This window comes from Myxocyprinus asiaticus, chromosome 5 (genome assembly GCF_019703515.2).
Source record: "Myxocyprinus asiaticus isolate MX2 ecotype Aquarium Trade chromosome 5, UBuf_Myxa_2, whole genome shotgun sequence".
NCBI classification, from domain to species: domain Eukaryota; kingdom Metazoa; phylum Chordata; class Actinopteri; order Cypriniformes; family Catostomidae; genus Myxocyprinus; species Myxocyprinus asiaticus.
In genome coordinates this window covers 8,769,026-8,792,757 of record NC_059348.1, presented here as the reverse complement: position 1 = coordinate 8,792,757, position 23,732 = coordinate 8,769,026, and the positions used below count along the sequence as shown (strand labels likewise).

At 39.9% G+C, this 23,732-nt stretch overlaps 1 protein-coding gene across 1 annotated transcript in view; it reads right to left on the bottom strand.

The window, feature by feature from the left end:
- LOC127440565 (oocyte zinc finger protein XlCOF6-like) overlaps nt 1-23,732 on the bottom strand; it is a 119,458-nt gene that overhangs the window by 53,788 nt on the left and 41,938 nt on the right. The window lies entirely within an intron of this gene.

Below are 23,732 nucleotides of genomic sequence, written 5' to 3'. Positions count from 1 at the left end.
TTTTGGCTTACTGAGTATTTGAGACAAATCTGGAAGATTTGGGATTGCTCCCTACATGTGAAGCTATTTTTAGTAGTCAAAAGAATAGTTTAATCTGAACGATAACATTTTGTTATCGTTCAAATTAATCTCAGCTGTTCTTGTAGGATTTTTCTGACATCTTCTTGGTTGCATGCTACTACAAGGGCCATAGGCTAACAAAGTATCAATGGGATCTCATTGTTGAAATATATCACTCAGGTGAGGACTACAAAAAATGTTCCAAGGCTTTAGGTATACCATGGAACACAGTGAAGACAGTCATCAACAAGTGGAGAAAGTATGGCACAACAGTGACATTATCAAGAATAGGACTTCCTTCCAAAATTGATGAGAAGACAAAGAGAAAACCGGTCAGGGAGGCTGTCAAGAGGCCTACAGCAACATTAAAGGAGCTGCAGCTCTTTCTGGCAAGTACTGGTTGCTCCCAACATGTGACAACTATCTCCTGTATTCTTCATCTGTCTAGGCTATGGGGCAGGGTGGCAAGACACAAGCCTTTTCTGATGAAAAAAACATCCAAGCCCACAAAAAACTTATCCAGTCTCCCAAAACCATGTGGAAAAATGTGTTATGGTCTGATGAGACCAAGATTGAACTTTTTGCCCAAAATCGTAAAAGGTACATTTGGCGCAAAAACAACACAGCACATCAGCAAAAGAACACCATACCCATGGTGAAGCATGGTGGTGGCAGCATCATGCTTTGGGGCTGCTTTTCTTCAGCTGGAACTGGGGCTTTAGTGAAGGTGGAGGGAATCATGAATAGCTCCATGTACCAGTCAATTTTGGCACAGAACCTTCTGGCGTCTTCTAGAAAGCTGAAAATGACGAGATCTTTCACATTGTCAGCATGACAGTGATCCAAAGCACACATCCAAATCAACAAAAAAATGGCTTCAGCAAAAAAAGATTAAAGTTTTGGAATGGCCTAGCCAGAGCCCAGACCTGAATCCTATAGAAAATCTGTGGGGGGACCTGAAGAGGGCCATATATAGGAGATGCCCTCACAATTTGACAGATCTGGAACATTTTTTGCAAAGAAGAGTGGGAAAATATTCCCAAGTCAAGATGTGCCAAGCTAATAGACTCTTATTCAAACAGACTGAGTGCTGTAATAAAATCAAAGGGTGATTTAACTATGTATTAGTTCAGGGATATGCACACTTATGCAGTTACGTTATTCTACATTTTTTATTTTTATTTTTTTTCTCTGAAACATGTCACTTTGGTTTTCAGTGGCATTGCATAGGTTGTAATTTTTACATTAAAGTTGCAAAATTTCTGATATGATTTATCTTTAATCACAAAAACCTGCTGTTTTAACAGGGGTGTGTAGACTTTTTATATCCACTGTATGTGAATGTTTAAGTCACCAACAATTATAGCTCTATCCAAATTAACTACTAGATCTGGTAGAAAATCTGCAAATTCACAGAGGAAATCAGAATATGGCCCGGGTGATCTATATTGCAAGGGCAAAAGACAACAATGTCACATTAAGCATTTTTATTTCAAAAGACTTAAACTTATATCCTGTCCTATGAGTAACACTAAAAACATCACTGTAAATTGTAGTAACTCATTTAAATTAATAAGCCTGCTTTCAGTCAAACAGAGTGAATACAAACTATTATCTGTAATCATTTCATTTACAATTAGTGCTTTGGTTGAAAGAGATCAAATGTTGAGAAGTCCTACATTTATATGATGTTTATCTTCAATTTTTTGTTATTTTCAAGTTTAAACAATCACATTTTTTCTAAATTATTTAGTGAGGGGTTTGTGTTTGGTAATTTGGGGAACAGACACAGTTTCTATATGATACCTAGGTGATATTGTCTCTATGTGTTGTAGTTTATGTGACCTGTGTGATGTCCCAAGGCAGCTTGCAGATGGATGGTTAAGCCATACTGTCTGCTTCCTGACCTGGGCCCCAGTTAGTCACATATTATCACTATTTTTTGACTATGAGCCAAATTACTAGAGAGGAGAGCAGCACCTTCTCTGGAGGGATGGAGTCCGTCTCTCTTTAGCAGGTCACGTCTACCCCAAAAACTCTTCCAATTGTCTATAAATCCTATGCTATTCTCCGAACACCACTCAGACATCTTTCTCACTGAACTCCACTAGTGTTTGGATGTGTGTCTCCAACTCATTAACCTTGTCCGTCAGCCTGAGTAATTCCTTACATTTATCACATGTAAATCCCTCACTGCTGATGGAAGAAGCTATAGTAAACATGTGGCATGCAGTGCAGGAAGCGATAACATGAGCGGATGCCATGACTTACCGCAATTGTTTGTTGTTGTTGTGGTGGTGGTTCTTGAGCATTGGTGGGTTGAGACCGATGTCAATCCCTCACGCAGTTGTTTGCTGTTTTTACGGTGGTTCCTGATCAGCAGAGGTTTGAGATTGATGCAATAATCCATGTAAAACAAAAAGAAAATGAATGCATGCATCAAAACGCAAGATGTAGACAAGCGGCAAAAAGAAAGAAAACAAGAAAAAGAGAAATATACATGCAGTTGAAAAAGTACAAAAGCAGAAAAACATGGTAAAATGGTAAAGATTAAGGATAAAACTATGAATGTAGAGGAATAAGCAATGCTACACTTTGTGAGATGTTATCTAATGTTTCTGTATATGCCTTCATGTTTCTCGCAGTCATGTTTTTTTTTTAATCGTATCATAAGAAACTGAGATGCATTCGTTGTCTGATTAATGTGTCATCAAACACACAATCGAATACAGCAGCTGTGAGAGCTGATTTTTAAACTTACCTTATTTTCCGGGAAATAGGTGTTTTTTTCATCACCTGAAAGGTCCTGCGACTTATAGTCTGAAGCAACTTATTTACGTAATTGATACGTAATTGATGTTGGCCGGTCAAACACATGCACACCAAAACACATCTGCTTACACACAAACATATGAAAACCTCAGTCAGAGAGGATAGAAGTATTTTAAAGTAGCCTATTCAGAGTACTTTATGCAACAGTTTAAATATTCTGTCCCATTATAACATAATTGTTCTAAACTCTAGATTGCTGTCAAACACAGCTCCTCAAATACCCATAAAATGACAATTTCTCACACTCATAGGAAAACATTCAGTCAGTGAACCAGTTAATTAATGCATGGCAAAGAGTGTTGTAAATAGAATTATCCATAGATAGACAGTTGCTAAAGTTACTAAAACACTAAAACAAACTAAGAACTGTTTATTTGAATACAGCATAGCTACATAGGTCCCACTTTATATAAGGTGTCTTTAACCACTATGTACTTAAGCATTTGATACAATACACTTATTATTTACATTTGTTGTTGCATTGCACTTACACTTAGAGTACCTGCATTTAATAATGTGTAGTTACACTGTTAACCTTACCCCTAAGCCAACCCTTACCCTTACCCTAAAACCTAACTCCAACTCTTAACCTTAACCCTACTCCTACCAGTACCTCAATCTCATTAGAGGCAAATGTGAATCTTGTGAAAATTTTGCAGAACAACACACAATAAATATGTTGTATTGAATGCATTTTAATGTTGCTACATAGTAGTTAAAGACACCTAATATAAAGTGTGATTGTTACATATGTTATTAACAGATATGGCTTATCTGTATTTTTTTTAATGAACTATAAACAGATTATGAAAAACTGTTACACATAATTACTTGCTCCCGATAAAAACAAGGTTGAATTCTACATAATATGATGCGTATCTGCAGGTTCTTAAGTAATCTTCACAGTGCACATCTGACATGTTGAGCGGTTGAAGTCTGGCGGCTGCTCCTGGTCCTAGTGCCTGCCTATAATCTGTCAGTGTGACTTATGAACAGATGCGATTTATATGTGTTTTTTTTTAATATCTTACAACATGATTTTGACCAGCTGCAAATTTATTTCCGGAATTTTTTTTTTACTTTTTCTAAGTTAAAACAGCAAGTACTGAAAAAGATGGATGCAATAAGATGCTTAACCCTTTCCAGACGGAGCGTTCAAATTTGGGAACAATTATTCCCATGGTTCCTGTCTCAATATCTTCCCCGTCCAATCACCGATTTTATTTCTGAAAACTGCCAGATACTCGTGACAATATAAGCTAAAAGCACATATGATTGGTTAAGGGGTTACTGGGCGTGAATAATAAATGTATCTTCATCATCCTCATCCTCCATTTGCCTGGGCGGGGCCAGAGAGGATACCCTGGGAGATTACCTCCAGTGTTGGACTTGCTGCTTCAAATTGAAAACTGAGGTGATCTTTTGAGGTAAGACAAGTTATTTAACATGTGTTGTCAATATTGTCTACGGAAGCTCTGAACCGCAAGGTGGAAGAAAAAAAATAACGGTGAAAAATAAAAATAAAAATAGTGTCTCAGTTCCTTCCTGAGCCTATGTCTTAAAAAAAAAAAAAAAACTTTAAAAGGACAGACATAATAATAATTTCCCCATGTTTCCCGTTTTACTCAATACATTCCTTCACTTCCACCATGTAACACTGAGCAAACGGCATAGATGGTTTAGAAAGACCAACAATTTCAAACAAAAAAATAGACCCGGACCACGAGGAGATGGAGGATGAGATGGAACCTGATCCCCAGCCAAGACCATCAACTAGGTATATATGAATGTGTATGTATTGTTAGTTTCCATTTCTCATATGACTGATACTCACAGTAACACTAACACTGTTACTCTTATTATTTTGGGTATGGCTAGCCATTCTCGCACAGGTCCCAAGTCAGCTAGAAAGCGTAAATGTTTCTTATCCCTCGTACTCTGACATCAATTCACAGGCACCAAAACCTCTCCCATTTAAGCCTAGCCGTCCATTTGGTATTGACTTAGGTAGCGTGCATCAGGCTGTGCGGTCAACTTCCAATATGATGTTGCGAGAAATTTACTTTTTCATGCTGTTTTTTTACTCAGGCTGTAGTTGCTGAGATATGCAGCTTTACAAACCGTCAGGGGTGGGAGCTCGTCCTAAACTGTCCGTCACATTCCAGCTACCAAGGAGCTTGGATGGAGGTGATTCCCGATGAATTTAACAGATTTCTTGGGTTGCTCATTTACATGGGGTTTTCAATTCTCCCTGATTCCCATCGTCATTGGGGAACCAAGTCACTTCAGGGCTCGTGGGCGAGGGGATTTATGTCGCGTGACCGCTACAAGGCTCTTTTAGCAGCTCTACATGTTGTAGACCCTACCACAGAGGATAATCAGGATCACCTTAGGAAGTTGCGTTATCTTATGGACCACCTCAAACAAAAATGCCAGCAGCTCTTTCAGCTTAACCAAAATCTCGCAATAGATGAAAGCATGGTCAAGTCTAAAGCTCGGTCAGGATTTAAACAATACATGAAGGGCAAGCCTACTCGGTGGGGTTTTAAATTATGGGTAATTGCAACATCAGACTCGGGATATACTCTCAAATTTATTGTTTAAACAGGTAGTCATGATGGGCGTGTCACTGACTTGGCCACCAAAGCAGTTGAATCGTTACTGCAGCCATTCACAGACCAGTGCCACAATGTTTGGTTTGACAACTTTTACACGTCCCCAGCTCTTATGGTTAAGTTGTTAGAAATGGGAACTAATGCCTGTGGGACATGCATGGTGAATCGTAAACTGTTTCCTGCAGAATTTAAAGACATCAAAAGATGGGAACGTAAGACAGCTTGTGGGGATATGAGGTGGTGTAGGACTGATGGGAATATACTTGTAATTCAGTGGAAGGACACAAGTGCAGTTACATGCCTCTCCAATTTCCACAATGTGAATGGCTCAACCGAAATTACTAGGTTTGTAAAAAATGATGGCGACTGGACAAAAGAAGTAGCCTTCCAGCCCACTGTCATCAACGATTATAACAAAAACATGGGCGGTGTTGATAGGTCAGACCAAATGATAAAATCTTACAACGTCCTACAAAAAACTCAGAAGTGGTGGAACTCTTTTTTTTCCACTTCATAGACATTGCCGTCATCAATAGTTTAATATTGTTTAAGGAATGGCAACACATTCATGCAGCACCAGGGGATGAGCATAGACCGGTGAATTTAACCCAGACAGATTTCAGAGAAAACCTGGCTCGTCAGCTGGTAGGTATCAATATTCACGCAAGTTTCCCTTTGCATACACTAAAGCCTGTAGTCCCTCCTTCATCATCACTCCACACAGCCCATGTCCCTAAATTTGAAGAGTCCTCTAAGAGATGTTGGCTATGCTATCGGAAAAGTAGGACTGAAAATAAAACTAAAGCAGCTTGTTGCGCGCCGGAATGTAATGGCAAAAGACTTTGCTTGGTTCGCGATAGGAACTGTTTTCAGTCTTGGCACTCAGCTGAAGAGTTTCGTGAAGAAGACTAGGTTGGGCTGTGTTTACTGGTGTTGTCGTACTCCCCCTCCCCTCTTTTCTCCCTCTCTTCTCTCCACAGTTATTGCAGTTGTTGAGTATTTATGAATTTATATATATTCTGTTCTTGCACTCTTTATTAAAAATGTATTTACTGTAGATAGTTCGAAAGTTTGATTTGGCATGTTTTGCTGTGTAATTCGTGTGTAATTCTAATGTTCAAATTAAATAAAGTGTGTTTTATTGAACACATAAAATGTATATTTCAGTGTTTCTGTCCTTCAATTTCAGATGCAGTCTCAATTTATTATTGCAGGTGCTCAAAAGGAGTATTTGAGGAGTGGTCATGTGAAATGTATCTTAACATTCTAAATGTTTGTTTTATTCCGTTTGCCCACTAATCACTAGAATGGTAATAACTTTTAAACAATAGATTATATTTCTAATCTGTCTGCTATTCTACATTGCCCACAAAATTATGTATATTTCATACACTCGAAGTTTCCCTCTAGCTTTTAATTAAAATGGTTGAAAATGCAGTTGTCTGATGAAGTATGGTGGCTGGAGAAGATTTTTGTAAAAATTGCTGTGTGAAATCTTATTGATAAAGGATGATTAGCCTTAAATAATCATACATATATTTATATCATTTGAAAGCCCTAGTTCTTCTCTTCAATATGGTATATACAGTTCAAGTGTGTGATGTTTTATGTATATGAATGTAATATGAAAATGGATATGAATATCATATTCTGGCACAGAATGGCATTTTTGGAATTTTGGGCTCAGGCTTTAAAGGGTTAAGGATAAATTAGTGCAATAGTGCTTAGGATGACTAAATGCTTTAGAGCAGAAGTGTGGTTTATGCTTGATCTAAAAATAACTTTACTGCTATAGCAAAGTAAGAAGATGGTGCACTGGCTGTAATAGCGAAGACGCAGGTAACGGCTGATAAGATGCAACAACAAGGCCCTCAGAAAAATACAGCTGCCGAAATAACAGGAACCGAGTTAGAGACTGAGTGGTAAGACTTTCTATGAAGCTCACATTTATAATGCACTGTAAAGTCATTATAATGCATTAGTAATGTCTCAAAATACACCTTATAATATGCTATGACTTGTAACTACAGTTATAATACATTATAATACTTACATATTCATAGTTATACCTTAGAGTATAATGCATTAGAACACCAGCAACATCCAATTTTATCTGCAGATGTATTATTTACAGTATATTTGTAAAATATATAATAGATACTGTATGCTTTAAGTAAGGTGACAAAAGCAATGTCTTCTTATAAACATCCATAAGATATTTTTAAGTGGTTATAAGGCATTATACTCATGCTGGAAATTATCTACATTACACATGCACAAAATACAAAATAACACCAATTCAATGTAAATTGAGATATCACGTAAAACACTTGTAAAGTTACAATGTTAAAATTTTTCAGAAAATCTCTCTCTCATATATATATACATATATATATATACATACACACACACACACACACACACACACGCATACACTAGTGGTCAAAAATTTGGAATAATGTTCAGATTTTGCTCTTATGGAAAGAAATTGGTACTTTTATTTACCAAAGTGGCATTCAACTGATTACAATTTATAGTCAGGACATTAATAATGTGAAAAATTCAAGGCAATTACAATTTGAAAAAAAAAAAAACTACTTAGAGTTCTCTTTAAAAAATCCTCCACGTGCAGCAATGACAGCTTTGCAGATCCTTGACATTCTAGCTGTCAGTTTGTCCAGATACTCAGTTGACATTTCACTCAACGCTTTTTGTAGCACTTGCCATAGATGTGGCTGTCTTGTCGGTCACTTCTCACGCACATTACATTCTAGCTGATCACACAAAAGCTCAATGGGGTTAAGATCCATAACACTCTTTTCCAATTATCTGTTGTCCAATGTCTGTGATTCTTTGCCCACTCTAACCTTTTCTTTTTGTTTTTCTGTTTCAAAAGTGGCTTTTTCTTTGCGATGCTTTCCATAAGGCCTGCACCCCTGAGTCTTCTCTTTACTGTTGTACATGAAACTGGTGTTGAGCAGGCAGAATTCAATGAAGCTGTCAGCTGAGGACATGTGAGGCATCGATTTCTCAAACTAGAGACTCTGATGTACTTATCCTCTTGTTTAGTTGTACATCTGTCCTTTCCATCTTTCTGCCAGTTGTCCTTTGTCTTTGAAGACTGTAGTGTACACCTTTGTATGAAATCTTCAGTTTTTTTGGCAAAAACAATGATTCCTCAAAACAATGATTGACTGATGAGTTTCTAGAGAAAGCTGTTTCTTTTTTTGCTATTTTTTACCTAATATTGACCTCAAGACATGCCAGTCTATTGCATACAATTTCAACACAAAAACAAACACAAAAGACAATGTTAAGCTTCATTTAATGATCCAAATAGCTTTCTACTGTGTTTGATATAATAAGTGATTTTCTAGTACCAAATTAGCAATTTAGCATGATTACTCAAGGATAAGGTGTTGGAGTGATGGCTGCTGGAAATGGGGCCTGTCTAGATTTGATCAAAAATGACTTTTTTCTATATATATATAGACAGTATATGTATGTTGATCACACATGTAGCCAATCTTCAAGCATAAAAATAAAATAAAACTGATTCTATACTTGACTTTATTCAATAAACTTTAATGTTTGTGAATCTTATTTGAAGACTTGTTTTATAAATAACTTTCATTGTATAAGTTTGACTTGTAATGTCATTGTATGTTACAAGTTTATGTTTTAGCAATTTATAAGATATTGCTTTTGTAATATTGACTGTTTACACTATGCTGCTTTTGCATGACAGCACTTATACGATTAACTTTATTAACTTCTGCTGCATTAAAATTGGACTTTGCTTGTGTTATAATGCATTATATTCTTGAGTATAACTATGAATAGGGGTAGCTTTATAATGTATTATAACTGTAGTTATAATTGTTTGTGAGACGTTATAACTTATTATAAGGTATGAGACATTATGAATGCAGTATAATGCATGTATAATGCTTTTATAATGCATTATAAATATGGGCTTCATAGAAAGTGTTATCGACTGAGCTTGTTGACATGGACACCAGAGAGCTGTTCATTGCGAGAAAGCTGCTTAAGACTGAAAAGCGCATCACATTTACATGCACTGTATTAGCGGCATACTGTTAACCCCCATATACAATGTAATTTTTCTGTGATGCTGTCAAGCAATGAAGTACCTCTGCTTTCTTCGAAAAACATTAGAGAAGAAACCAGACATGATGCATCATTTCACTGAGTTAATGCAAAAGATGCTGGTCAATGATCATGCAAAACCTGATCGACCTCTGAGAATGTAAAGAACACAGATATCTGCCAATGTTTGGGAAATATCACCTTCAAAAATTTTATTTGATTCAAGTGCTGAACATGGAGTGTCCTATTAAATGCTTTTCTGTGGATCATATTTAAATAATGCTCTACTGGGAGTCCTTTTGAGCTTTAGGAGAGAGCCTGTAGCATTTACAGCTGATGTTCACTATTCACAGCATCAAGACTACCTTAGATTCCTGTGGTATGAAGGCAATGACATTGATAAGAATGTGAAGGAAAATAGGATGAAAATCCATGTTTTTGGTAATAGCCCATCACCTGCTATAGCCATTTACTACATGAGGAGAGCATCCCAGGGAGGTGAGTCAGAACATGGCGCTGATGCTATAAGTAGCTGCTCCTGAAGTAGCAATCCTAAAGAGTAACAGACAGATGCTAGCTGAATCAAATCTATTACTGCATGGTGTCCTCCAACAAGCAATAATAGAAGCTTTCCCATAAAAGATCTTGACCTCAGTGCAGATCCCCTAACTATCCAGCAAATCTTGGGACTGTCTTGGAATCTGGAAATAGAGAGTTTCAAATTCAGGGTTTCCCCTGATGAAAAGCAATATACAAGAAGAGGCATTCTCTCTTCAGTAAATGGCATCTATAACCCTTTGAGGTTTGTGGCACTCATATCAAATGAGAGAACTCACATTTGAGCTGCATGAATGGGACACACCACTTCCACCTGAAAAACAGATTGAATGTAATGTGGTAAGAATCATTGGATGACCTTGAACATAATTAGATTTGAAGATGTTATACTCCATCTTCACTGACATCTACAAAGACAAAAAAACTTTGTAATAGGAGCTACATGAGAACCACTGAACCATTCAAGGGCAATGTCATGCTGGCTTTGTGATGGGGAAATTTAAACAGGCCAAGACCTACACATACAATTCCACGATTAGAACTGAATAATTTATTCAGGGATTAGTTGGATATTGACTAAAATGCTATCAAGTTCTTTACAGACAGCAAAATATTGCTGGGGTACATTCCCAACACCACAAGGAGTTTCTATGTGTCTATAGCCAACAGTGAATCGAATCAGAAAATCTACACATTCTGATGAATGGTTCTACATCTGCATAGAGAATAATTCTGCAGATTATGCAACTAGTCCCACACAAGCAATTCTCTTGTTACACACAAGATGGCTCACAGACTCACCTTTTCTATCACAAGTCCAGCCAGAGGACTTTCTTGAGAAAGATGCTTTTGCACTTGTAGATTCAGGAACAGATGATGAGATACGCCCTGATGTTGTGTCCCTGGTGACCAAGAGCTCAGAGCCACGGTTAGGTCACTATCACTTCCTGTGCTTTTCTATCTGGAAGACTCTCACTTACACATTAGCCATACTCCATCACATTGCCACATCCTTCCAAAGTCCAAGCATAAATGGCAATAGTACAAAAATAAACATGCAATGTCACAGAGATGGCCAAAGCTAAGAACTTAATTATTGGCTCTGGTTCTGCTCCTTGGTTCAACATGAAGTGTTCAAAGATAGGGATAATTCCAGCTGCAGGGTTCATCACAAATGTGTAATATGTTGTAAGCTCAGAGGATGCTTTGAGTGTCTTTTACCTGCAGATAGGCTTACTCTAAAACCACCATTCACTGGTGTAGGACTTGACATATTTGGTCGATGGACAATTTTCACATGGCGCACAAGAGGAAGTAGTGCATAAAGCAAACGATGGGCAGTAATCTTTGCATGTACGCCTAACAGTACTGTACACATAGAACTCATACCTTTCTAAGTTCAGTCATAACAACTCTCAGAATGATTTAGCATGTTAATGTGGGTATGACATAGGATTTGCTGCTGCAGAGCAAGCACAAAGACTTGCTAATGCTTGAACATATATTAGACATACCGCTGCTACTGCACAATTACACTTATGCAGATTATCCTTCTTTGCACATGTGGTGCTGGGGAAGAGGTAGGTTTCAGAAAAAAACTCAGTGGGTGCTATCCAATGCGACTTAAAAAAGAGGAATACATTGTAAGCGAATCATCTTAAGGATACAGTGGTACAAAAAGTGCTGTATTACAAAATTTCACTGCATCAGAATAGTAGTATTCAAGCCAGATTAAAGTGCAACAAGAATGTTTTATTTTATTTATTTTTTTATTTAATGACTTAAGTGCTAATGGAAAAGATGTGTTTTTAGACATTTTTTAAGACAGAAAGTGAGTCAGCTTCATGGATGGAGTTGGGAAGGTCATTCCACCAACATGGTACGATGAAACCGAAAGTCCGAGAAAGTGTTTTGGTGCCTCTTTGTGTTAGTACAAAAAGGCGCCGTTCCTTCTGGTGGGAACTTAGCTCTGCAGAAATTAATTTAGGTATGCTGGAGCAAACTCAGTGACTGTTCTGTATGCCAGCATCAGAGCCTTGAATTGATATGTGCATCAACCGGCAACCAGTGAAGAGAGACAAGGAGTGGTGTAACATGCGCTCTCTTTGGTTCATTAAATACCAGACGTGCTGCAGCATTATGGATCATTTGCAGGGGTCTAATTGCACATGCAGGAAGGCCTGCAATGAGAGTATTATAGTAGTCCAGTCTAGTTATGACAAGTGACTGAACAAGAAATTGTTTGGCATGTTCAGAGAGGAAGGGTCTTATCTTCCTAATATTATAGAGTGTAAATCTACATGATTTTGATTTGGACTCAAGATGGCGCCGAGTATGGCTGCTGCGTTGCGAGCTCCAACACAACATAGTAATGTTTTGTTTGTTTTGTTCACAATTCTTATGTTTTTTGTATTGGATGTTGTCTGCCTTATTGTCTACGACAGACAAACACTTTTGGACATTGGTTCAGCAATTTCACACCGTAAACCGGACTTCAAATTCCTCAATGCCGACCCGCTGTTTACAAACACGCAAGCGGAGCCCTTTGTCTGGGCAGCACGGCTGCGGAAACGCAGGAGGAAAAGGGGAAACAGAGTCGGCGTTCTCATCAGAGTAAGACGCCGTGCAAATTGACCCCCGCTACCCACTATTCTACTGGCAAATGTTCGGTCTCTGGATAACAAGCTCTGCGAGCTGAAAGCGCAGATCTCTTTCCAACGAGAGACGAGGGACTGCTGCATTATCTGCCTTACAGAAACTTGGATGTCTGCGGAGATTCCAGACTCAGCCATTGAACCCGCGGGGTTCTCCGTGCACCGAGCGGACAGAGCGAAAGACCTCTCAGGTAAAAGCAGAGGTGGTGGTGTATGTTTTATGATCAACAAATCCTGGTGTGATCAGAGGAACGTACATTCTATCAAGTCTTTCTGCTCTCCTGATCTGGAATTTCTCATGCTTCTGTGTCGACCATGCTGGTTACCGAGGGAATTCACAGCGGTCATTATCACAGCTGTGTACATCCCCCCACAAGCCAACACAGACCGGGCACTCAAGGAACTGTATGGGACTATAAGTGAGCAGGAAACTGCGCACCCTGAGGCCGCGTTCATTGTGACCGGGGACTTTAATAAAGCCAGTTTAAAATCAGTCGCACCAAAATACCACCAGCACATTAGTTTCAACACACGAGGGGACCGGGTTTTGGACCATTGCTACTCTCCCTTCCGGGATGGCTACAAATCCCTCCCCCGCCCACCATTTGGCAAATCGGACCACTCTTCCATTCCGCTTCTACCCGCTTACAGGCAGAAACTGAAACAGGAAGCACCCACCCTCAGAACGATCCAGTGCTGGTCATACCTATCAGATTCTACGCTACAAGACTGTTTTGATCACATGGACTGGGAGATGTTCCGGTCTGCCTCTGATGACGACATCGAGCTTTACGCTGATAGCGTAATGTGTTTCATCAGAAAGTGCGTAGAGGACATGGTTCCGACCAGAACAATATGGATCTATCCAAATCAGAAACCATGGATAAATAGAGATGTTCGCGCGGCACTTAATGTGCGGACCTCCGCTTTTAATTCCGGAAATGCGGAGGAGCATAAACAAGCCAGTTATGCCCTCCGAAAAACTATCAGAACCGCAAAACATCAGTACAGGAGCAAGATTGAAGGACAGTTTAACACCACCAACTCTAGAAGCATGTGGCAGGGAATTAACATCATCACGGACTTTAAAGGGAATAAAAACTCCACCATGAACACCACTGCCTCTCTCCCGGATGAGCTAAATACTTTTTATGCTCGTTTTGAGGAAAATAACACCGCCCTCGCGGAGAGAGCTCTCGCGGCCGAAGCTACAGAGGTTAGTTCACTCTCCTTCTCTGTAGCGGATGTAACCCGATCCTTCCGATGGGTGAATATCCGCAAAGCCGTGGGCCCAGACGGCATTCCGGGCCGCGTCATCAGAGCATGCGCGAACCAGCTGGCTGGTGTTTTTACGGACATTTTCAACCTTTCCCTCTCTTTGTCTGTAGTGCCCACATGCTTTAAAACATCCACCATTGTGCCTGTTCCAAAGCAATCAAAAATAATTTGCTTAAATGACTGGCGTCCTGTTGCTCTGACCCCCATCATCAGCAAATGCTCACATGGTCCATCCACACTGAAGTCGTTGTGAAGAAGGCTCATCAGCGCCTCTTCTTCCTGAGATGGCTGAGGAAGTTTGGAATGAACCACCACATCCTCACACGGTTCTACACCAGCACTGTAGAGAGCATCCTGACTGGCTGCATCTCCGTCTGGTACGGCAATAGCACCGCCCACAACCGCAAAGCACTGCAAAGGGTGGTGCGAACTGCCAGACACATCATCGGAGGTGAGCTTCCCTCCCTCCAGGAAATATATACAAGGCGGTTTGTGAAAAAAGCTTGGAAGATCATCAGAGACTCCAGCCATCCGAGCCATGGGCTGTTCTCACTGCTACCATCAGGCAGGAGGTATCGCAGCATCAGGACCCGCACCAGCCGACTCCATGACAGCTTCTTCCCCCAAGCAATCAGACTTCTGAACTCTTGATCTCCCATGATCAAAATACATCAGCACTGCACTTTATTACCCTTACTTTATTACCCTTACTCTTATATCTCACACCGGACTGTCATAAATTATATTATTATTATATTATATTCTCTCTTAACAACTGACTATCAACCGACAGCCTGAATGTCAATACAGTACAGTACTGTACATTCTATATTTACTACTATATATACTTTTTTATATATTTTTATTTTTTATTTTTATTGAATAATGTGTATCTATATAGTGCGCATTGTATACTGTACAGTGCATGTTATTATTTGTATATTGTTGAGTGTAATTATGTGTATATCAGATGTTTAAATTGTGCTGTGTTAATTTGATGTTATTGTAAATTGGTATATGTCTCATCACTGTCACGACTGCTATGTTGATCGGAACTGCACCCAAGAATTTCACACACCATTGCACTTGTGTATATGGCTGTGTGACAAAGTGATTTGATTTGATTTTGATTTGATGATTGTGCTGTCTTTGAGATATGGTCTGTGAAATTTGTTGGTTATCGATGGTTACCCCTAGATTTCTGACCGATTTGGAAGGCGTTACTGTAGTTGAACCCAGCTGCACGGTGATGTTGTTTTCAACAGCAGGGTTGGCTGTAAAGACAAGGAGTTCAGTCTTGTCTGGGTTAAGTTGCAGGTGGTGTTCCTTCATCCAGGACGAGATGTCTGCCAAACAGGCAGGGATTCGAGCAGTCACCATGATGTCATTGGTTTGGAAAGACAAGTAGAGCTGTGTGTCATCAGCGCAGCAGTGGTAAGAGAAACCATGTGCCTGAATGATGGGTCCCATTGATGATGTGTATATAGAGAAGAGAAGAGGAGTGGCCCAAGCACTGAGCCCTGAGGTATCCCAATAAGTAGCTGATGTGACTTGGACACCTCACCTCTTCAGACTACCTTGAAGGACCTACCTGAGAGATAGCAATTAAACCAGTCAAGCACAGTTCCTGTGATGCCCAGAGTAGAAAGGGTGGAGAGTAGGATCTGATGGTTGACTGTGTCAAAGTCTGCAGAAAGGTCCAGTAGAATTAGGACGGATAATCTGGATCCAGCTTTCACCTGTCTCAGCGACTCGTTGACAGACAGCAGGGCAGTCTCGGTGGAGTGTCCACTTTTGAAGACTGACTGATTGTCATCCAGCAGCTTGTTCTGTGAGAGACAGGCAGAGATCTGATTGAAAACTGCCCTTTCAAGTGTTTTTGCCATGAATGGGATGAGAGAGATTGGTCTGTAGTATTCTACTTGTGTGGGGTTATTTCAGCAGCGGGGTTACTCGAGCCTGTTTAAATGTAGTCGTAAAATACCTCTAAGTAGAGATGTGTTAATTATGTGTGTGTACGTAGGATGGATGGAGAGATGGCCTGGAGAAGGTGGGAAGGAATGGGTTCAAGGGAACAGGTGGTGGTTGCAGAGGAGGAGTTTAGAGACCTCAGTGTCAGTCAGAGGAGAGAACATAAGAGACAGAAGAGCTGCATATAGGAGGCGGGTGTTTGACAGGGTCTGGTGCTGAGAATGTATTGCTGTTGGCTGTAATCTTATTAGTAAAAAATGTGGTGAAGACATCTGCTGTCAGTGATGCGCCAGGTGGTGGAGGGGGAGGACAGAGAAGTGTGTTGAATGTTCTAAACAAGCTGCGAGTGTCTGTGGTGGTGTTGATCTTGTTCTGGTAATATGACGTTTTTGCAGATTTAACGTTATCTGAAAAAGTTGCAAGCAGAGACTGATACTTACCCAGATCTGCTGGATCTTTAGATTTCCACCATCTCCTATCAGCCAACCTGAGGTCAGTCTGATGTTCACGAGGGAGGTCTGAGAGCCAGGGACTGGGTGGTTTCATACGTGCTGGCCTAGAGGAGAGAGGACAGATGCTGTCTAGACAGGTTGTTAAAGTAGAACTTAGTATGTCTGTGGCAGTGTTTACATCCAGGGTGGAAAATAAGTTTTGTGTGGGAAGAGAGGTAGAGACAGCAGTGGAGAGGCACGAGGGTGAAAGAGAACGGAGGTTACCGTGAATGAAAACCAAAGGCGGAGTCTGTTTTAATATAGATGGGAGAGTCATGTTGAATTGAACAAAGTAGTGATCAGAGAAATGTAAAACAGTAACAAGAATATTTGAGTTGGTACAGTTACGTGTAAAAATGAGGTCCAGCTGGTTGCCCGATCTGTGAGTTGCTGTAGTGCTTAATGTTTCCAAGTCAAACGAGGCCAAAAGAGCATGAAGTTCAGTTGCCTGGGGCTTGTCTTGTTGTATGTTGAAATCTCCAAGAACCACAAGTGGTCTACCATTTTCAGGGAGGAGGACAGCAGGACATCCAACTCCTCATAAAAGTTTGCCAGCTGACCTGGAGGGCGATAGATGACAACAACATGGATTTTTGTGGGTTGTATTGTAGTAATGGCATGGAATTCAAAAGAAGTATTGTTACATAGAGAGGAGTGTGGTGAAAATGTCCAGTTGTTTTGAATGAGCAAACCTGTTCCCCCACCCCTACCAGTGTGTTGAAGAGTGTGAGAGAAGGAGAAGTTGTTGGAGAAGGCAGGGGTGTTGCTGTATCCTCTGGATGTATCCATGTTTCTGTCAGTGCAAGGATGCTGATGTTGGACTCTGTGGCGAAGGCTGGAATGAAGTCAGCTTTGTTTACAGCTGACTGGCAGCTCCAGAGTCCCACTGAGAAAGAGAGCGGAGCAGGCGCTGATGTGCAAAGTGGCCGTAGGTTGTGTGGGTTGCGTTGTGTCTTGCATCTATATCGTTTAACTGTCTGTAACAGATAACAGGGATGTGCTTGAGGGCATATGTTATGCGTGAAGTAGACATATTAGAATGTAGAAGGAAAATATAGGAGAAAAAATACAATTACAAGATACTTAAGTGCTATGGTGAGTGGCGCCTTGTCAGTGTCCTTGCTCGGTGGACTCGCACAAGTAGACTCGCTGGTCTTCACACGAGGAGGACTTTACACGAGGCCTACTACTTCCGCATCAGCATTCAGTTCAAATATATACATGCTGCTAATGAGCCATTCAGTGAAAAAAGCTGGACACGCTTTAATAATGCTTAGCACAACAAAGCTAGTCAAGTGGGAAACTGAAACTAAGCGCGGGAAAAAATGCGAATTCAGTACACCGCAAACAATCGATGCTAAACTTTAGCAATAAATAGTACTCTAAAACAAGTGAAGCACTGTTTATAGACACACTAAAAACAATGATAGTTTTACACGCACTAGACAAACAACTCTAAATCTAGCAGTGAATACCCTGGGACAAGTCAAAACAATGTAGCACACACCCACACGTTCAACACAGTAAACAAACAGCACAAGTCTAGCAATTAATATTACTCTACAATGAAGTAAAACAATGAAATAAACACACACGCAACTTCTCCTGAAATGACCATGGATCCCGCAGTTTAAAAATAAAAATTTGTACTTCTAAAATGATATGTCCTCGTTTCCTTTCCTTGCTTCCCTTCTTCATTTCCTTGCTCCACCCTCTTAGGAAACGAGGAAAAAATGGAAGGAAAGGAAATGAGGACAGAGGAATCGAAGCCAGAAGGATTTGTAAAATGAAATGTCCTGCTCACTCAAGTGTGACTTCAGAGTGCATTTTTGTGCAGCTGCAGTACCTCGGCACACTTACCATTATGTTGTTGAAACTTTATTTATTTTTGTTATTAACAATTTTTATTGATTCCATGCAGCAAATCAAATAGACACAACAGAAAATGCAGAATCAACCCACATGAAATCACAACCCTTCCCCCCGAACATTAACCCCCCCCACCCGACACAAACAAGCACCCCAGTGGTCAAAAGCCAACTGACGAAGACACACAAATAAACAATAAAATATCAGAAAATATTTAGAAACTTATAAAATAATAATAAAAAAAAAAAATACATAAAAAGCATACTTTCAAAAACAAAAAGGTTGCAACACACACATCCAAAACCACAAGTCTTTCTACACTGCCCCTCCCCGAGAGCCTTCCAAAAAAGCTAGATAGCTGCCCCATTTCTTGATGTATATATCCCGGTTGCCTAGTCTTCTACATGATATCTCCTCAAATGCCGCTACCCTGCCCAACTCGACACACCACTCACAATCTAGAGGGGGTCCAATAGCATCGATGCAAAATCTTTAATTGCATCAGATGCACCCTTGCAACTCTAGATGCAGAATTTATGTTTTTTAGAATCCTAGCCCACACTCCCTCCTCCAATACCAAGTTTAAATCCTTCTCCCATAGTCTCTTGAGAGAAGTTGAAGCTCCATCCCCCAGACTTTGAATTAACAGGGAGTAATACACTGATGTCTCGTGACCTTTTCCAAAAGCAGTAATCACCACTTCCAGAGTATCTGCCGCTTTAGGGGGGTGTATGCTGCTCTCCAAAATAGTACAGAGCAGGTGGTGCAGCTGTAAATACCTAAAGAACTGAGATCTGGGAATCCTAAAATGTTGAACCATATTTTCAAAAGATCTCAACACTCCACTCTCATATAGGTCACCAAGTGTATTATCCTTCCTCACAATCCACTCTGACCAGCAAAAAGGGGACTTATTAATACGTAATTTTGGGTTACGCCATATGCTTCAGGCAACATTTAAATAAATGTCAGAATTGAACACTTTGGACACTTTTGTCCATATCGCGTGCAAATGCGAGATAACGGTGTAACTTAACTTCTCCGATTAGTTTAATAGAAAGGCTTTGCAATGGCAAAATAGGGGCAAGAACTTTCCGTTCAATACAAAACCAGGGGGGGGCTCTCTTAAGTGGAAGCGACCAATGAGCCAAATGTCTGAGACCGAACGCATAATAATAAAACAATCTCTTGGGTAGGCCTAGCCCACCTTTGTCAATCGGCCTATGCAACTTATTGAAACGTAATCTGAGACGTTTACCGTTCCAAATGAAGGACTTTGCAATACTATCAAATTGTTTGAAATAAGAGAGGGGGACATCTGAAGGGGAGACTGTAGCAGGTAGTTGAATTTTGGAAAACAATTCATTTTAATAACATAAACCTTCCCAATCATGGATAAATGTAATGAAGCCCACATCCCCCGAAAATCTTTTATTAAAGTGAATAGTTCACCCAAAATGAAAATTTGTTGATAATTTCTTCATCTTCAGGCCATCCAAGATGTATCTGAGTTTCTTCATTCATCAAAACAGAATTTAAGATTTTTAGGGTTTCATTTCAGGCCTTCTCCTTTAAACAATGCAAGTGAATGTACTCAACTTTTTTGACGGTCCAAAATGAATATTTAGGGTGCATCAAAATAATCCACACTACAAATAAAGTTCTTCTGAACCCAAACGATTGATTATTTTTAGAAACAAAGCAATACTTATATACTTTTTAACTACAAATGTTCGCTTCCATACATGTGATTTGCGCTCATGAGAGGGATGATGTAAGCTCGTTGGTAAGGTCACACGTCACGTGGAGGAGGAGGTAGGAAGCGCATCATTGTTTACAAGAGAAACTTGCACAGACCAAGTGCTGTTCACAAACCAAACCAGTCCAAAACCTCCCGCCACCACTCCTGGAAAATCATCTTCCTTTCTTAACGCGGCTGCTAATGGTTCCAGGGCAAGACAGAACAATAAGGGGGATAGAGGGCAACCTTGCCGGGTGCCCCTATCCAAAGTAAAATAATCTGAAATTAATCCATTAGTTTGTACTGCCGCTTCCGGGTGTCTATAAAGTAACTTAATCCATCCAATAAAATTATTTCCGAACCCGTATATTTCCAAAACCTTAAAAAGATAATACCATTCTACCATACTGAATGCCTTTTCAGCATCAAGTGAGATGGCAGCGACTAGAGTCTGATCATTTGCCACTGACCACATGATATTGGTGAAACACCTAATGGTGTCAGAAGTATCTTGTACTGATCTATATGTACAAGAGATGTCATAACTTCACTTAATCAGTTAACCAGAATTTTTGACAATATTTTTACGTCTGGCTAGATCAGGGAAATTGGATGGTAACTCTTACAGTCGCTTGGATCTTTGTCCTTTAAAGAATCAGACTGATCCAGGCTTGTGTCATGGTTGGCGGAAGCTTTCCATTCTTCAATGATTCCGTATAAACTTCTAGCAAAAGTGGAGCCAATTCTGTAGCATAAGATCTAAAAAATTTAGCGGCAAAGCCATCTGGCCCCGGAACCTTGTCTGTAGGCAAGGCCTTAATTACCTCGCCAAGCTCCTCCAAGGTTATCTCAGAATCATGAGAATTTTTTTGCTCAGTTGTCAGTTTAGGGAGTTCTAATGGTTCCACAAAGTTCCTAATATCTTCATCAGTAGACGAAGACTTGGAACTATAAAGATCAAGATAAAATTCTTTAAAAGCATTATTAATATCAATGGCCGAGGTAAATATTTCCCCACCAGCAGATTTCACTGAGGGAATGGTGGAAAAAGGCTCTCTCTGCTATATGTATCCAGCCAAAATCTTCCCTGCTTTGTCCCCCAACTCAAAGTATGACTGTCTTGCCCTGAATAGCCAAAACTCCACCTTCCGCGACAAAATAGTATTATATTTGTATTTCAATGGGGTCGATTCTCAGATGACATTTGGCACTTCAGCTCTGCCTCGGCACATTTAATATTCCCTTCCAACTCCATGAGTTCTCGTGCTTTGGATTTTTTGGTGAATGATGCATACTGTATGATCCGGCCCCTAACCGAACCACTTTAAGTGCCTCCCAAGTCATGCCCACAGAGGATACTGAGGACCAGTTGGTCTCCATATAAACATTAATTTCAGCCTTTAACATTTGTTGAAATTCAGGATTTTGCAAAAGGGATACATTAAAGCACCAACTATATGATTTATTTTTCTCCATATGTGGAAACACCTCTAAACTCACAAGGGCGTGATCTGAGACTAAGATGTTTCCAACTGAGCAATCAACAACAGATGAAATGAGGGACTTGGATATATAAAAAAATCGATTCTAGAAGAAATCTTATGGACTGATGAAAAAAAATTATATTCCCTACCAGATGGGTTCAAAAGTCTCCAAATATCTATAAGGCCAAGATTTTTACACATCATGAGAAGCGTCAATTTTGCTCTAGGGGGCTTGCACACTTTTGCTTCACTATGATCAAGGACCGAGTCCATCAAAATATTAAAGTCTCCTCCCAATATTATATCATGAGGGGTGCCAGCGGCTTGCAAAATCCCTTTAAGATCTATAAAAAAGCCCTGGTCATCAGCGTTAGGTGCAAAGATATTAGCCAAAATCAACCTTTGTCCCTGAATTTCTGCTAAAACAATAATGACTCTTCCTAATTTATCTTTAATCTGTTTGAGACATTTGAATTATAGATGTTTACTTACCAATGTAATGACTCCCCTGCTCTTACTCAAGCCAGCACTGAAGAAAACATGCCCACCCCATATCTTCCCAAATTTTTCAGCTTCCTGCGGGGAAAGGTGCGTTGCTTGAAGAAACACTATATCATATTTCTTATGTTTAAGAAAAGAAATAACCTTCCTTCTTTTTATAGGGTGCCCCAGCTCATTCACATTCCACGTGGAGAGAGATAATCCACTCATATTAACATTTGACATATTAGAAAAATAGATTGTGTGTCAAAAACAATATTATAAAGACCACATTCCAACACTAGTGTAACAATCAAACCCCAAACTTCCCTCCGAACCAAACAAATGTGTGCATTAACCCTGCGCATCACTGTGCCAAACAGCGTCCATCCCTCTAAACTCAAACAGTCCATGTACTCCTACGAGAGTCTCTGCAACAATTTGCCATTGGATTGCTCAAGTCTGGTGCTCCTGTACAAATTTTTAGCCAGAATTACACAGCAAAACATTGTCTATAAAACAAACTCCAGCCAATAAGTGGAATAAACACAAAACTTTTGTAGATTCATCCACATAACTGTCCCGAAGGTGTGTTCCTCCACAGAACAAGCTCCAGCCACTAGCGGAACCAGCACAAAAAAAAAAGTTCCGTTCTTTGGGCAGTCAAACGAATGTTCAGTAAGCCAGCCCATTCAGCCAATACATAAGTGCAACAAAAGACCCAATCACGCCAATGTCCTGCAAAAGATATTCCACAAAACAAACTCAAGGCCACAGGAGGCATAAGCACCAAAAACGTGCAGAAACTTGCACAAGCGGATAATTTATATTACACAAAACAAACTCCAGCCGCTAGTCGGAACCAGCACAAAAAGAAACAAAGAAGGCGCCCAGCTTCCTCGGGCAGTCGAGAGTATGTTCAGTGAGTCAGGTCCACTAGGCAGCAACATGAAAATAACCAAATGGCTAACTCACTCCAATGTTTTTATGAAGGACAGTGCTAGCTGTGGGCATGTAAATTCTCTACGGCCATCCTTAACATCTATTCTCAGTTTGGCCGGAAACATCAGAGCAAACGCATCCTTTCATTAACTACGTTTCCATCCAAGGATTTTTTGCAAAAAAAGTTTTAGCGCATCAAAATAAAAATGATGGAAACGCAAATTATCGCTAAAATTTCACAAGTGTCGACATAATATTTTTCTGTTTCACTCTAGCGCATAAACTCTATGTCGATACATCAAATGTCGCGAAAAACTGGTTTGGAAACACTTTTTGTCGAGAAAATTGGCATTAGCGCAAAAATGTAGAGTCACATGACAGAATTTGCCCCAATCGTTAGCCTGTGTTAATCATGACGACAAGGTATACATCCATAAAAGTCCATTTATTGTACAAGATTACGGATTGATCTGAACGGCATAAAGATCCGATCACTGCAAACATGACACTTCCAGGAGTGCCAACACAAATATCTCGTATCAAGACATGCACATTGACAAGTGCACGGAGAACAAATTAACGGCCACTGTTTGTGATTAATTGAAATCGCGGTAGACATCCGTTTATTTATTAAGGTTACTTTTTCA